Raw genomic sequence first — 16,678 nt, 5'->3', positions numbered from 1 at the left:
TCACTCCCAAACACAAGGCGCTTTCTATGTCCTTGCTTCCCGAACAATTCTGCACAGCCCTTCTTTTCTGCAGCTGCCATCGAGTTCTCTGCAACTCGGAAGCTCAGGGCACGAACAAGAATTCTCCAGATTCGTCTGCATCAGGACCAAGTCAAAACCCAGAAAGTCGTCCTGGAGCACCTGCCAGAAGCATGCCAGCGGTGAATTGAAATGGCTGGCAGCTGCAGGCACCGTCTTCTAGCAGTGCCAAGGCTGCGCACACAAGCCGGTTTCGTTCTTCGCCTCTCAGAAGCCAACCGCTCTCCCCGGCTGCCGGAGGCGAAGAAGCGGCTACTAGGTGCACCGCTGACGTGAACCGCACTTGTAGGCTGCAACGCGCGGCCTCGGCAGAAAGACGCCGGCAACCGCCGCTTTCCTGCGGACAGCTGCCGAGAGCCGAAGTCTGCGTCTCTAGCCGACTGCATCATAGCGAAAAGCTTTTCCTGCGTGTCTCGCAGGGAGAAAGCTTGCCAGCGCAGTGCACGCATCCCGTCCTTTCCCAGAAATATATATTTGCTGAAAACTCCAAAAACACTACTTTGTCCTAGGCAAGCTTCAAACTGCTGTCAGACGTGCGTGCTCCTTGTTTTCTGCTGCCCTGCTCGTTGTAGAGGAATGCACAGCTCACCCTGGCATTCAGTGCACAGCGATGTCAATTGCAAAAAACCAGCATCTGCTCACTCGCAAACACAAGGCGCTGTCTATGTTCTTGCTTCCCGAGCAACTCAGCACAGCCCTTCTTCCCCGCATCTCGGAAGCTCAGGGCACGAACAAGAATTCTCCAGATTCGTCTGCATCAGGACCAAGTCAAAACGCAGGAAAGTCGTCCTGGAGCACCTGCCAGAAGCATGCCAGCGGTGAATTGAAAGGGCTGGCAGCTGCAACCACCGTCCTCTAGCAGTGCCAAGGCTGCGCACACAAGCCAGTTTCGTTCTTCGCCTCTCAGAAGCCAACCGCTCTCCCCGGCTGCCGGAGGCGAAGAAGCGGCTACTAGGTGCACCGCCGACGTGAACCGCACTTGTAGGCCGCAAAGCGCGACTTCGGCAGAAAGACGCCGGCAACCACCGCTTTCCTGCGGACAGCTGCGGAGAGCCGAAGTCTGCGTCTCTAGCAGACTGCATCATAGCGACAAGCTTTTCCAGCGTGTCTCGCAGGGAGAAAGCTTGCCAGCACAGTGCACGCATCCCGCCCTTTCCCAGAAACATGGATCTGCTGAACACTCCAAAAACACTGCTCTTTCCTAGGCAAGCTTCAAACTGCTGTCAGCCATCTGTGCTCTCTGTTTTCTGCTGCCCTGCTCGTGGTAGAAGAGTGCACAGCTCCACCTGACATTCAGTGCACAGCGAAGTCAACTGCAAAAAACCAGCAGCTGCTCACTCCCAAACACAAGGCGCTGTCTATGTCCTTGCTTCCCGAGCAATTCAGCACAGCCCTTCTTTTCTGCAGCTGCCATCGAGTTCTTTGCAACTCGTAAACTCAGGGTTCGAACAAGAATTCTCCAGATTCGTCTGCATCAGGACCAAGTCAAAACCCAGTAAGGTCGTCCTGGAAAACCTGCCAGAAGCATGCCAGCGGTGAATTGAAATGGCTGGCAGCTGCATCCACCGTCTTCTAGCAGTACCAAGGCTGCGCACACAAGCCGGTTTCGTTCTTCGCCTCTCAGAAGCCAACCGCTCTCCCCGGCTGCCGGAGGCGAAGAAGCGGCTACTAGGTGCACCGCTGACGTGAACCGCACTTGTAGGCTGCAAAGCGCGGTTTCGGCAGAAAGAAGCCGGCAACCGCCGCTTTCCTGCGGACAGCTGCGGAGAGCCGAAGTCTGCGTCCCAAGCGGACTGCATCATGGCGAAAATCTTTTCCAGCGTGTCTCGCAGGGAGAAAGCTTGCCAGCACAGTGCACGCATCCCGCCCTTGCCCAGAAACATGGATTTGCTGAACACTCCAAAAACACTGCTCTTTCCTAGGCAAGCTTCAAACTGCTGTCAGACGTCTGTGCTCTCTGTTTTCTGCTGCCCTGCTCTTTGTAGAGGAGTGCACAGCTCACCCTGGCATTCAGTGCACAGCGAAGTCAATTGCAAAAAACCAGCAGCTGCTCACTCCCAAACACAAGGCGCTGTCTATGTCCTTGCTTCCCGAGCAATTCAGCACAGCCCTTCTTCTCTGCAGCTGCCATCGAGATCTCTGCATCTCGGAAGCTCAGGGCAGGAACAAGAATGCTCCAGATTCGTCTGCATCAGGACCAAGTCAAAACGCAGGAAAGTCGTCCTGGAGCACCTGCCAGAAGCATGCCAGCGGTGAATTGAAAGGGCTGGCAGCTGCAACCACCGTCCTCTAGCAGTGCCAAGGCAGCGCACACAAGCAAGTTTCGTTCTTCGCCTCTCAGAAGCCAACCGCTCTCCCCGGCTGCCGGAGGCGAAGAAGCGGCTACTAGGTGCACCGCTGAAGTGAACCGCACTTGTAGGCTGAAAAGCGCGGCTTCTGCAGAAAGACGCCGGCAACCACCGCTTTCCTGCGGACAGCTGCGGAGAGCCGGAGTCTGTGTCTCTAGCTGACTGCATCATAGCGAAAAGCTTTTCCAGCGTGTCTCGCAGGGAGAAAGCTTGCCAGCACAGTGCACGCACCCCGCCCTTGCCCAGAAACATGGATTTGCTGAACACTCCAAAAACACTACTCTTTCCTAGGCAAGCTTCAAACTGCTGTCAGCCATCTGTGCTCTCTGTTTTCGGCTGTCCTGCTCGTTGTAGAAGTGTGCAGAGCTCCACCTGACATTCAGTGCACAGCGAAGTCAACTGCAAAAAACCAGCAGCTGCTCACTCCCAAACACAAGGCGCTGTCTATGTCCTTGCTTCCCGAGCAACTCAGCACAGCCCTTCTTCTCTGCAGCTGCCATCGAGATCTCTGCAACTTGTAAACGCAGGGTACGAACAAGAATTCTCCAGATTCGTCTGCATCAGGACCAATTCAAAACGCAGGAAAGTCGTCCTGGAGCACCTGCCAGAAGCATGCCAGCGGTGAATTGAAAGGGCTGGCAGCTGCAACCACCGTCCTCTAGCAGTGCCAAGGCTGCGCACACAAGCCAGTTTCGTTCTTCGCCTCTCAGAAGCCAACCGCTCTCCCCGGCTGCCGGAGGCGAAGAAGTGGCTCCTAGGTGCACCGCTGACGTGAACCGCACTTGTAGGCCGCAAAGCGCGGCTTCGGCAGAAAGACGCCGGCAACCACCGCTTCCCTGCGGACAGCTGCGGAGAGCCGAAGTCTGCGTCTCTAGCGGACTGCATCATAGCGAAAAGCTTTTCCAGCGTGTCTCGCAGGGAGAATGCCTGCCAGCACAGTGCACGCATCCCGCCCTTGCCCAGAAACATATATTTGCTGAACACTCCAAAAACTCTGCTCTTTCCTAGGCAGGTTTCAAACTGCTGTCAGACATCTGTGCTCTCTGTTTTCTGCTGTCCTGCTCTTTGTAGAAGAGTGCATAGCTCCACCTGACATTCAGTGCACAGCGAAGTCAACTGCAAAAAACCAGCAGCTGCTCACTCCCAAACACAAGGCGCTGTCTATGTCCTTGCTTCCCGAGCAACTCAGCACAGCCCTTCTTTTCTGCAGCTGCCATCGAGTTCTCTGCAACTCGGAAGCTCAGGGCACGAACAAGAATTCTCCAGATTCGTCTGCATCAGGACCAAGTCAAAACCCAGAAAGTCGTCCTGGAGCACCTGCCAGAAGCATGCCAGCGGTGAATTGAAATGGCTGGCAGCTGCAGGCACCGTCTTCTAGCAGTGCCAAGGCTGCGCACACAAGCCGGTTTCGTTCTTCGCCTCTCAGAAGCCAACCGCTCTCCCCGGCTGCCGGAGGCGAAGAAGCGGCTACTAGGTGCACCGCTGACGTGAACCGCACTTGTAGGCCGCAAAGCGCGACTTCGGCAGAAAGACGCCGGCAACCACCGCTTTCCTGCGGACAGCTGCGGAGAGCCGAAGTCTGCGTCTCTAGCAGACTGCATCATAGCGACAAGCTTTTCCAGCGTGTCTCGCAGGGAGAAAGCTTGCCAGCACAGTGCACGCATCCCGCCTTTGCCCAGAAACATGGATTTTCTGAACACTCCAAAAACACTGCTCTTTCCTAGGCAAGCTTCAAACTGCTGTCAGATGTCCGTGCTCTCTGTTTTCTGCTGCCCTGCTCGTTGTAGAGGAGTGCACAGCTCACCCTGGCATTCAGTGCACAGCGAAGTCAACTGCAAAAAACCAGCAGCTGCTCACTCCCAAACACAAGGCGCTGTCTATGTCCTTGCTTCCCGAGCAATTCAGCACAGCCCTTCTTTTCTGCAGCTGCCATCGAGTTCTTTGCAACTCGTAAACTCAGGGTTCGAACAAGAATTCTCCAGATTCGTCTGCATCAGGACCAAGTCAAAACCCAGTAAGGTCGTCCTGGAAAACCTGCCAGAAGCATGCCAGCGGTGAATTGAAATGGCTGGCAGCTGCATCCACCGTCTTCTAGCAGTACCAAGGCTGCGCACACAAGCCGGTTTCGTTCTTCGCCTCTCAGAAGCCAACCGCTCTCCCCGGCTGCCGGAGGCGAAGAAGCGGCTACTAGGTGCACCGCTGACGTGAACCGCACTTGTAGGCTGCAAAGCGCGGTTTCGGCAGAAAGAAGCCGGCAACCGCCGCTTTCCTGCGGACAGCTGCGGAGAGCCGAAGTCTGCGTCCCAAGCGGACTGCATCATGGCGAAAATCTTTTCCAGCGTGTCTCGCAGGGAGAAAGCTTGCCAGCACAGTGCACGCATCCCGCCCTTGCCCAGAAACATGGATTTGCTGAACACTCCAAAAACACTGCTCTTTCCTAGGCAAGCTTCAAACTGCTGTCAGACGTCTGTGCTCTCTGTTTTCTGCTGCCCTGCTCTTTGTAGAGGAGTGCACAGCTCACCCTGGCATTCAGTGCACAGCGAAGTCAATTGCAAAAAACCAGCAGCTGCTCACTCCCAAACACAAGGCGCTGTCTATGTCCTTGCTTCCCGAGCAATTCAGCACAGCCCTTCTTCTCTGCAGCTGCCATCGAGATCTCTGCATCTCGGAAGCTCAGGGCAGGAACAAGAATGCTCCAGATTCGTCTGCATCAGGACCAAGTCAAAACGCAGGAAAGTCGTCCTGGAGCACCTGCCAGAAGCATGCCAGCGGTGAATTGAAAGGGCTGGCAGCTGCAACCACCGTCCTCTAGCAGTGCCAAGGCAGCGCACACAAGCAAGTTTCGTTCTTCGCCTCTCAGAAGCCAACCGCTCTCCCCGGCTGCCGGAGGCGAAGAAGCGGCTACTAGGTGCACCGCTGAAGTGAACCGCACTTGTAGGCTGAAAAGCGCGGCTTCTGCAGAAAGACGCCGGCAACCACCGCTTTCCTGCGGACAGCTGCGGAGAGCCGGAGTCTGTGTCTCTAGCTGACTGCATCATAGCGAAAAGCTTTTCCAGCGTGTCTCGCAGGGAGAAAGCTTGCCAGCACAGTGCACGCACCCCGCCCTTGCCCAGAAACATGGATTTGCTGAACACTCCAAAAACACTACTCTTTCCTAGGCAAGCTTCAAACTGCTGTCAGCCATCTGTGCTCTCTGTTTTCGGCTGTCCTGCTCGTTGTAGAAGTGTGCAGAGCTCCACCTGACATTCAGTGCACAGCGAAGTCAACTGCAAAAAACCAGCAGCTGCTCACTCCCAAACACAAGGCGCTGTCTATGTCCTTGCTTCCCGAGCAACTCAGCACAGCCCTTCTTCTCTGCAGCTGCCATCGAGATCTCTGCAACTTGTAAACGCAGGGTACGAACAAGAATTCTCCAGATTCGTCTGCATCAGGACCAATTCAAAACGCAGGAAAGTCGTCCTGGAGCACCTGCCAGAAGCATGCCAGCGGTGAATTGAAAGGGCTGGCAGCTGCAACCACCGTCCTCTAGCAGTGCCAAGGCTGCGCACACAAGCCAGTTTCGTTCTTCGCCTCTCAGAAGCCAACCGCTCTCCCCGGCTGCCGGAGGCGAAGAAGCGGCTACTAGGTGCACCGCTGACGTGAACCGCACTTGTAGGCCGCAAAGCGCGGCTTCCACAGAAAGACGCCGGCAACCACCGCTTCCCTGCGGACAGCTGCGGAGAGCCGAAGTCTGCGTCTCTAGCAGACTGCATCATAGCGACAAGCTTTTCCAGCGTGTCTCGCAGGGAGAAAGCTTGCCAGCACAGTGCACGCATCCCGCCCTTGCCCAGAAACATGGATCTGCTGAACACTCCAAAAACACTGCTCTTTCCTAGGCAAGCTTCAAACTGCTGTCAGCCATCTGTGCTCTCTGTTTTCTGCTGCCCTGCTCGTGGTAGAAGAGTGCACAGCTCCACCTGACATTCAGTGCACAGCGAATTCAACTGCAAAAAACCAGCAGCTGCTCACTCCCAAACACAAGGCGCTGTCTATGTCCTTGCCTCCCGTGCAATTCAGCACAGCCCTTCTTTTCTGCAGCTGCCATCGAGTTCTCTGCAACTCGGAAGCTCAGGGCACGAACAAGAATTCTCCAGATTCGTCTGCATCAGGACCAAGTCAAAACCCAGAAAGTCGTCCTGGAGCACCTGCCAGAAGCATGCCAGCGGTGAATTGAAATGGCTGGCAGCTGCAGGCACCGTCTTCTAGCAGTGCCAAGGCTGCGCACACAAGCCGGTTTCGTTCTTCGCCTCTCAGAAGCCAACCGCTCTCCCCGGCTGCCGGAGGCGAAGAAGCGGCTACTAGGTGCACCGCTGACGTGAACCGCACTTGTAGGCTGCAACGCGCGGCCTCGGCAGAAAGACGCCGGCAACCGCCGCTTTCCTGCGGACAGCTGCCGAGAGCCGAAGTCTGCGTCTCTAGCCGACTGCATCATAGCGAAAAGCTTTTCCTGCGTGTCTCGCAGGGAGAAAGCTTGCCAGCGCAGTGCACGCATCCCGTCCTTTCCCAGAAATATATATTTGCTGAAAACTCCAAAAACACTACTTTGTCCTAGGCAAGCTTCAAACTGCTGTCAGACGTGCGTGCTCCTTGTTTTCTGCTGCCCTGCTCGTTGTAGAGGAATGCACAGCTCACCCTGGCATTCAGTGCACAGCGATGTCAATTGCAAAAAACCAGCATCTGCTCACTCGCAAACACAAGGCGCTGTCTATGTTCTTGCTTCCCGAGCAACTCAGCGCAGCCCTTCTTCCCTGCAGCTGCCATCGAGATCTCTGCAACTCGTAAACTCAGGGTACGAACAAGAATTCTCCAGATTCGTCTGCATCAGGACCAAGTCAAAACGCAGGAAAGTCGTCCTGGAGCACCTGCCAGAAGCATGCCAGCGGTGAATTGAAAGGGCTGGCAGCTGCAACCACCGTCCTCTAGCAGTGCCAAGGCTGCGCACACAAGCCAGTTTCGTTCTTCGCCTCTCAGAAGCCAACCGCTCTCCCCGGCTGCCGGAGGCGAAGAAGCGGCTACTAGGTGCACCGCCGACGTGAACCGCACTTGTAGGCCGCAAAGCGCGACTTCGGCAGAAAGACGCCGGCAACCACCGCTTTCCTGCGGACAGCTGCGGAGAGCCGAAGTCTGCGTCTCTAGCAGACTGCATCATAGCGACAAGCTTTTCCAGCGTGTCTCGCAGGGAGAAAGCTTGCCAGCACAGTGCACGCACCCCGCCCTTGCCCAGAAACATGGATCTGCTGAACACTCCAAAAACACTGCTCTTTCCTAGGCAAGCTTCAAACTGCTGTCAGACATCTGTGCTCTCTGTTTTCTGCTGCCCTGCTCGTGGTAGAAGAGTGCACAGCTCCACCTGACATTCAGTGCACAGCGAAGTCAACTGCAAAAAACCAGCAGCTGCTCACTCCCAAACACAAGGCGCTGTCTATGTCCTTGCTTCCCGAGCAATTCAGCACAGCCCTTCTTTTCTGCAGCTGCCATCGAGTTCTTTGCAACTCGTAAACTCAGGGTTCGAACAAGAATTCTCCAGATTCGTCTGCATCAGGACCAAGTCAAAACCCAGTAAGGTCGTCCTGGAAAACCTGCCAGAAGCATGCCAGCGGTGAATTGAAATGGCTGGCAGCTGCATCCACCGTCTTCTAGCAGTACCAAGGCTGCGCACACAAGCCGGTTTCGTTCTTCGCCTCTCAGAAGCCAACCGCTCTCCCCGGCTGCCGGAGGCGAAGAAGCGGCTACTAGGTGCACCGCTGACGTGAACCGCACTTGTAGGCTGCAAAGCGCGGTTTCGGCAGAAAGAAGCCGGCAACCGCCGCTTTCCTGCGGACAGCTGCGGAGAGCCGAAGTCTGCGTCCCAAGCGGACTGCATCATGGCGAAAATCTTTTCCAGCGTGTCTCGCAGGGAGAAAGCTTGCCAGCACAGTGCACGCATCCCGCCCTTGCCCAGAAACATGGATTTGCTGAACACTCCAAAAACACTGCTCTTTCCTAGGCAAGCTTCAAACTGCTGTCAGACGTCTGTGCTCTCTGTTTTCTGCTGCCCTGCTCTTTGTAGAGGAGTGCACAGCTCACCCTGGCATTCAGTGCACAGCGAAGTCAATTGCAAAAAACCAGCAGCTGCTCACTCCCAAACACAAGGCGCTGTCTATGTCCTTGCTTCCCGAGCAATTCAGCACAGCCCTTCTTCTCTGCAGCTGCCATCGAGATCTCTGCATCTCGGAAGCTCAGGGCAGGAACAAGAATGCTCCAGATTCGTCTGCATCAGGACCAAGTCAAAACGCAGGAAAGTCGTCCTGGAGCACCTGCCAGAAGCATGCCAGCGGTGAATTGAAAGGGCTGGCAGCTGCAACCACCGTCCTCTAGCAGTGCCAAGGCAGCGCACACAAGCAAGTTTCGTTCTTCGCCTCTCAGAAGCCAACCGCTCTCCCCGGCTGCCGGAGGCGAAGAAGCGGCTACTAGGTGCACCGCTGAAGTGAACCGCACTTGTAGGCTGAAAAGCGCGGCTTCTGCAGAAAGACGCCGGCAACCACCGCTTTCCTGCGGACAGCTGCGGAGAGCCGGAGTCTGTGTCTCTAGCTGACTGCATCATAGCGAAAAGCTTTTCCAGCGTGTCTCGCAGGGAGAAAGCTTGCCAGCACAGTGCACGCACCCCGCCCTTGCCCAGAAACATGGATTTGCTGAACACTCCAAAAACACTACTCTTTCCTAGGCAAGCTTCAAACTGCTGTCAGCCATCTGTGCTCTCTGTTTTCGGCTGTCCTGCTCGTTGTAGAAGTGTGCAGAGCTCCACCTGACATTCAGTGCACAGCGAAGTCAACTGCAAAAAACCAGCAGCTGCTCACTCCCAAACACAAGGCGCTGTCTATGTCCTTGCTTCCCGAGCAACTCAGCACAGCCCTTCTTCTCTGCAGCTGCCATCGAGATCTCTGCAACTTGTAAACGCAGGGTACGAACAAGAATTCTCCAGATTCGTCTGCATCAGGACCAATTCAAAACGCAGGAAAGTCGTCCTGGAGCACCTGCCAGAAGCATGCCAGCGGTGAATTGAAAGGGCTGGCAGCTGCAACCACCGTCCTCTAGCAGTGCCAAGGCTGCGCACACAAGCCAGTTTCGTTCTTCGCCTCTCAGAAGCCAACCGCTCTCCCCGGCTGCCGGAGGCGAAGAAGCGGCTACTAGGTGCACCGCTGACGTGAACCGCACTTGTAGGCCGCAAAGCGCGGCTTCCACAGAAAGACGCCGGCAACCACCGCTTCCCTGCGGACAGCTGCGGAGAGCCGAAGTCTGCGTCTCTAGCAGACTGCATCATAGCGACAAGCTTTTCCAGCGTGTCTCGCAGGGAGAAAGCTTGCCAGCACAGTGCACGCATCCCGCCCTTGCCCAGAAACATGGATCTGCTGAACACTCCAAAAACACTGCTCTTTCCTAGGCAAGCTTCAAACTGCTGTCAGCCATCTGTGCTCTCTGTTTTCTGCTGCCCTGCTCGTGGTAGAAGAGTGCACAGCTCCACCTGACATTCAGTGCACAGCGAATTCAACTGCAAAAAACCAGCAGCTGCTCACTCCCAAACACAAGGCGCTGTCTATGTCCTTGCCTCCCGTGCAATTCAGCACAGCCCTTCTTTTCTGCAGCTGCCATCGAGTTCTCTGCAACTCGGAAGCTCAGGGCACGAACAAGAATTCTCCAGATTCGTCTGCATCAGGACCAAATCAAAACGCAGGAAAGTAGTCCTGGAGCACCTGCCAGAAGCATGCCAGCGGTGAATTGAAAGGGCTGGCAGCAGCAACCACCGTCCTCTAGCAGTGCCAAGGCAGCGCACACAAGCAAGTTTCGTTCTTCGCCTCTCAGAAGCCAACCGCTCTCCCCGGCTGCCGGAGGCGAAGAAGCGGCTACTAGGTGCACCGCTGATGTGAACCGCACTTGTAGGCTGAAAAGCGCGGCTTCTGCAGAAAGACGCCGGCAACCACCGCTTTCCTGCGGACAGCTGCGGATAGCCGGAGTCTGCGTCTCTAGCGGACTGCATCATAGCGAAAAGCTTTTCCAGCGTGTCTCGCAGAGAGAAAGCTTGCCAGCACAGTGCACGCATCCCACCCTTTCCCAGAAACATGGATTTGCTGAACACTCCAAAAACACTGCTCTTTCCTAGGCAAGCTTCAAACTGCTGTCAGCCATCTGTGCTCTCTGTTTTCTGCTGCCCTGCTCGTGGTAGAAGAGTGCACAGCTCCACCTGACATTCAGTGCACAGCGAATTCAACTGCAAAAAACCAGCAGCTGCTCACTCCCAAACACAAGGCGCTGTCTATGTCCTTGCCTCCCGTGCAATTCAGCACAGCCATTCTTCTCTGCAGCTGCCATTGAGATCTCTGCAACTCGTAAACTCAGGGTACGAACAAGAATTCTCCAGATTCGTCTGCATCAGGACCAAGTCAAAACGCAGGAAAGTCGTCCTGGAGCACCTGCCAGAAGCATGCCAGCGGTGAATTGAAAGGGCTGGCAGCTGCAACCACCGTCCTCTAGCAGTTACAAGGCTGCGCACACGAGCCGGTTTCGTTCTTCGCCTCTCAGAAGCCAACCGCTCTCCCCGGCTGCCGGAGGCGAAGAAGCGGCTACTAGGTGCACCGCTGACGTGAACCGCACTTGTAGGCTGAAAAGCGCGGCTTCTGCAGAAAGACGCCGGCAACCACCGCTTTCATGCGGACAGCTGCGGAGAGCCGGAGTCTGCGTCTCCGGCGGACTGCATCATGGCGAAAAGCTTTTCCAGCGTTTATCGCAGGAAGAAAGCTTGCCAGCACAGTGCACGCATCCCGCCCTTGCCCAGAAACATATATTTGCTGAACACTCCAAAAACACTACTCTTTCCTAGGCAAGCTTCAAACTGCTGTCAGATGTCCGTGCTCTCTGTTTTCTGCTGCCCTGCTCGTGGTAGAGGAGTGCACAGCTCACCCTGGCATTCAGTGCACAGCGAAGTCAACTGCAAAAAACCAGCAGCTGCTCACTCCCAAACACAAGGCGCTGTCTATGTCCTTGCTTCCCGAGCAATTCAGCACAGCCCTTCTTCTCTGCAGCTGCCATCGAGATCTCTGCAACTTGTAAACGCATGGTACGAACAAGAATTCTCCAGATTCGTCTGCATCAGGACCAAGTCAAAACCCAGTAAGGTCGTCCTGGAAAACCTGCCAGAAGCATGCCAGCGGTGAATTGAAATGGCTGGCAGCTGCATCCACCGTCTTCTAGCAGTACCAAGGCTGCGCACACAAGCCGGTTTCGTTCTTCGCCTCTCAGAAGCCAACCGCTCTCCCCGGCTGCCGGAGGCGAAGAAGCGGCTACTAGGTGCACCGCTGACGTGAACCGCACTTGTAGGCTGCAAAGCGCGGTTTCGGCAGAAAGAAGCCGGCAACCGCCGCTTTCCTGCGGACAGCTGCGGAGAGCCGAAGTCTGCGTCCCAAGCGGACTGCATCATGGCGAAAATCTTTTCCAGCGTGTCTCGCAGGGAGAAAGCTTGCCAGCACAGTGCACGCATCCCGCCCTTGCCCAGAAACATGGATTTGCTGAACACTCCAAAAACACTGCTCTTTCCTAGGCAAGCTTCAAACTGCTGTCAGACGTCTGTGCTCTCTGTTTTCTGCTGCCCTGCTCTTTGTAGAGGAGTGCACAGCTCACCCTGGCATTCAGTGCACAGCGAAGTCAATTGCAAAAAACCAGCAGCTGCTCACTCCCAAACACAAGGCGCTGTCTATGTCCTTGCTTCCCGAGCAATTCAGCACAGCCCTTCTTCTCTGCAGCTGCCATCGAGATCTCTGCATCTCGGAAGCTCAGGGCAGGAACAAGAATGCTCCAGATTCGTCTGCATCAGGACCAAGTCAAAACGCAGGAAAGTCGTCCTGGAGCACCTGCCAGAAGCATGCCAGCGGTGAATTGAAAGGGCTGGCAGCTGCAACCACCGTCCTCTAGCAGTGCCAAGGCAGCGCACACAAGCAAGTTTCGTTCTTCGCCTCTCAGAAGCCAACCGCTCTCCCCGGCTGCCGGAGGCGAAGAAGCGGCTACTAGGTGCACCGCTGAAGTGAACCGCACTTGTAGGCTGAAAAGCGCGGCTTCTGCAGAAAGACGCCGGCAACCACCGCTTTCCTGCGGACAGCTGCGGAGAGCCGGAGTCTGTGTCTCTAGCTGACTGCATCATAGCGAAAAGCTTTTCCAGCGTGTCTTGCAGGGAGAAAGCTTGCCAGCACAGTGCACGCACCCCGCCCTTGCCCAGAAACATGGATTTGCTGAACACTCCAAAAACACTACTCTTTCCTAGGCAAGCTTCAAACTGCTGTCAGCCATCTGTGCTCTCTGTTTTCGGCTGTCCTGCTCGTTGTAGAAGTGTGCAGAGCTCCACCTGACATTCAGTGCACAGCGAAGTCAACTGCAAAAAACCAGCAGCTGCTCACTCCCAAACACAAGGCGCTGTCTATGTCCTTGCTTCCCGAGCAACTCAGCACAGCCCTTCTTCTCTGCAGCTGCCATCGAGATCTCTGCAACTTGTAAACGCAGGGTACGAACAAGAATTCTCCAGATTCGTCTGCATCAGGACCAATTCAAAACGCAGGAAAGTCGTCCTGGAGCACCTGCCAGAAGCATGCCAGCGGTGAATTGAAAGGGCTGGCAGCTGCAACCACCGTCCTCTAGCAGTGCCAAGGCTGCGCACACAAGCCAGTTTCGTTCTTCGCCTCTCAGAAGCCAACCGCTCTCCCCGGCTGCCGGAGGCGAAGAAGCGGCTACTAGGTGCACCGCTGACGTGAACCGCACTTGTAGGCCGCAAAGCGCGGCTTCCACAGAAAGACGCCGGCAACCACCGCTTCCCTGCGGACAGCTGCGGAGAGCCGAAGTCTGCGTCTCTAGCAGACTGCATCATAGCGACAAGCTTTTCCAGCGTGTCTCGCAGGGAGAAAGCTTGCCAGCACAGTGCACGCATCCCGCCCTTGCCCAGAAACATGGATCTGCTGAACACTCCAAAAACACTGCTCTTTCCTAGGCAAGCTTCAAACTGCTGTCAGCCATCTGTGCTCTCTGTTTTCTGCTGCCCTGCTCGTGGTAGAAGAGTGCACAGCTCCACCTGACATTCAGTGCACAGCGAATTCAACTGCAAAAAACCAGCAGCTGCTCACTCCCAAACACAAGGCGCTGTCTATGTCCTTGCCTCCCGTGCAATTCAGCACAGCCCTTCTTTTCTGCAGCTGCCATCGAGTTCTCTGCAACTCGGAAGCTCAGGGCACGAACAAGAATTCTCCAGATTCGTCTGCATCAGGACCAAATCAAAACGCAGGAAAGTAGTCCTGGAGCACCTGCCAGAAGCATGCCAGCGGTGAATTGAAAGGGCTGGCAGCAGCAACCACCGTCCTCTAGCAGTGCCAAGGCAGCGCACACAAGCAAGTTTCGTTCTTCGCCTCTCAGAAGCCAACCGCTCTCCCCGGCTGCCGGAGGCGAAGAAGCGGCTACTCGGTGCACCGCTGATGTGAACCGCACTTGTAGGCTGAAAAGCGCGGCTTCTGCAGAAAGACGCCGGCAACCACCGCTTTCCTGCGGACAGCTGCGGATAGCCGGAGTCTGCGTCTCTAGCGGACTGCATCATAGCGAAAAGCTTTTCCAGCGTGTCTCGCAGAGAGAAAGCTTGCCAGCACAGTGCACGCATCCCACCCTTTCCCAGAAACATGGATTTGCTGAACACTCCAAAAACACTGCTCTTTCCTAGGCAAGCTTCAAACTGCTGTCAGCCATCTGTGCTCTCTGTTTTCTGCTGCCCTGCTCGTGGTAGAAGAGTGCACAGCTCCACCTGACATTCAGTGCACAGTGAAGTCAACTGCAAAAAACCAGCAGCTGCTCACTCCCAAACACAAGGCGCTTTCTATGTCCTTGCTTCCCGAGCAATTCAGCGCAGCCATTCTTCTCTGCAGCTGCCATCGAGATCTCTGCAACTCGTAAACTCAGGGTACGAACAAGAATTCTCCAGATTCGTCTGCATCAGGACCAAGTCAAAACGCAGGAAAGTCGTCCTGGAGCACCTGCCAGAAGCATGCCAGCGGTGAATTGAAAGGGCTGGCAGCTGCAACCACCGTCCTCTAGCAGTTACAAGGCTGCGCACACGAGCCGGTTTCGTTCTTCGCCTCTCAGAAGCCAACCGCTCTCCCCGGCTGCCGGAGGCGAAGAAGCGGCTACTAGGTGCACCGCTGACGTGAACCGCACTTGTAGGCTGAAAAGCGCGGCTTCTGCAGAAAGACGCCGGCAACCACCGCTTTCATGCGGACAGCTGCGGAGAGCCGGAGTCTGCGTCTCCGGCGGACTGCATCATGGCGAAAAGCTTTTCCAGCGTTTATCGCAGGAAGAAAGCTTGCCAGCACAGTGCACGCATCCCGCCCTTGCCCAGAAACATATATTTGCTGAACACTCCAAAAACACTACTCTTTCCTAGGCAAGCTTCAAACTGCTGTCAGATGTCCGTGCTCTCTGTTTTCTGCTGCCCTGCTCGTGGTAGAGGAGTGCACAGCTCACCCTGGCATTCAGTGCACAGCGAAGTCAACTGCAAAAAACCAGCAGCTGCTCACTCCCAAACACAAGGCGCTGTCTATGTCCTTGCTTCCCGAGCAATTCAGCACAGCCCTTCTTCTCTGCAGCTGCCATCGAGATCTCTGCAACTTGTAAACGCATGGTACGAACAAGAATTCTCCAGATTCGTCTGCATCAGGACCAAGTCAAAACCCAGAAAGTCGTCCTGGAGCACCTGCCAGAAGCATGCCAGCGGTGAATTGAAATGGCTGGCAGCTGCAGGCACCGTCTTCTAGCAGTGCCAAGGCTGCGCACACAAGCCAGTTTCGTTCTTCGCCTCTCAGAAGCCAACCGCTCTCCCCGGCTGCCGGAGGCGAAGAAGCGGCTACTAGGTGCACCGCTGACGTGAACCGCACTTGTAGGCCGCAAAGCGCGGCTTCGGCAGAAAGACGCCGGCAACCACCGCTTCCCTGCGGACAGCTGCGGAGAGCCGAAGTCTGCGTCTCTAGCAGACTGCATCATAGCGACAAGCTTTTCCAGCGTGTCTCGCAGGGAGAAAGCTTGCCAGCACAGTGCACGCATCCCGCCCTTGCCCAGAAACATGGATCTGCTGAACACTCCAAAAACACTGCTCTTTCCTAGGCAAGCTTCAAACTGCTGTCAGCCATCTGTGCTCTCTGTTTTCTGCTGCCCTGCTCGTGGTAGAAGAGTGCACAGCTCCACCTGACATTCAGTGCACAGCGAAGTCAACTGCAAAAAACCAGCAGCTGCTCACTCCCAAACACAAGGCGCTTTTTATGTCCTTGCTTCCCGAACAATTCTGCACAGCCCTTCTTTTCTGCAGCTGCCATCGAGTTCTCTGCAACTCGGAAGCTCAGGTCACGAACAAGAATTCTCCAGATTCGTCTGCATCAGGACCAAGTCAAAACCCAGAAAGTCGTCCTGGAGCACCTGCCAGAAGCATGCCAGCGGTGAATTGAAATGGCTGGCAGCTGCAGCCACCGTCTTCTAGCAGTGCCAAGGCTGCGCACACAAGCCGGTTTCGTTCTTCGCCTCTCAGAAGCCAACCACTCTCCCCGGCTGCCGGAGGCGAAGAAGCGGCTACTAGGTGCACCGCTGACGTGAACCGCACTTGTAGGCTGCAACGCGCGGCCTCGGCAGAAAGACGCCGGCAACCGCCGCTTTCCTGCGGACAGCTGCCGAGAGCCGAAGTCTGCGTCTCTAGCCGACTGCATCATAGCGAAAAGCTTTTCCAGCGTGTCTCGCAGGGAGAAAGCTTGCCAGCGCAGTGCACGCATCCCGTCCTTGCCCAGAAATATATATTTGCTGAACACTCCAAAAACACTACTTTGTCCTAGGCAAGCTTCAAACTGCTGTCAGACGTGCGTGCTCCTTGTTTTCTGCTGCCCTGCTCGTTGTAGAGGAATGCACAGCTCACCCTGGCATTCAGTGCACAGCGATGTCAATTGCAAAAAACCAGCATCTGCTCACTCGCAAACACAAGGCGCTGTCTATGTCCTTGCTTCCCGAGCAACTCAGCACAGCCCTTCTTCTCTGCAGCTGCCATCGAGATCTCTGCAACTTGTAAACGCAGGGTACGAACAAGAATTCTCCAGATTCGTCTGCATCAGGACCAATTCAAAACGCAGGAAAGTCGTCCTGGAGCACCTGCCAGAAGCATGCCAGCGGTGAATTGAAAG

Source organism: Taeniopygia guttata, chromosome 37 (genome assembly GCF_048771995.1).
Source record: "Taeniopygia guttata chromosome 37, bTaeGut7.mat, whole genome shotgun sequence".
Classification (NCBI taxonomy): Eukaryota; Metazoa; Chordata; class Aves; order Passeriformes; family Estrildidae; genus Taeniopygia; species Taeniopygia guttata.
This window is presented reverse-complemented; position numbering follows the sequence as displayed.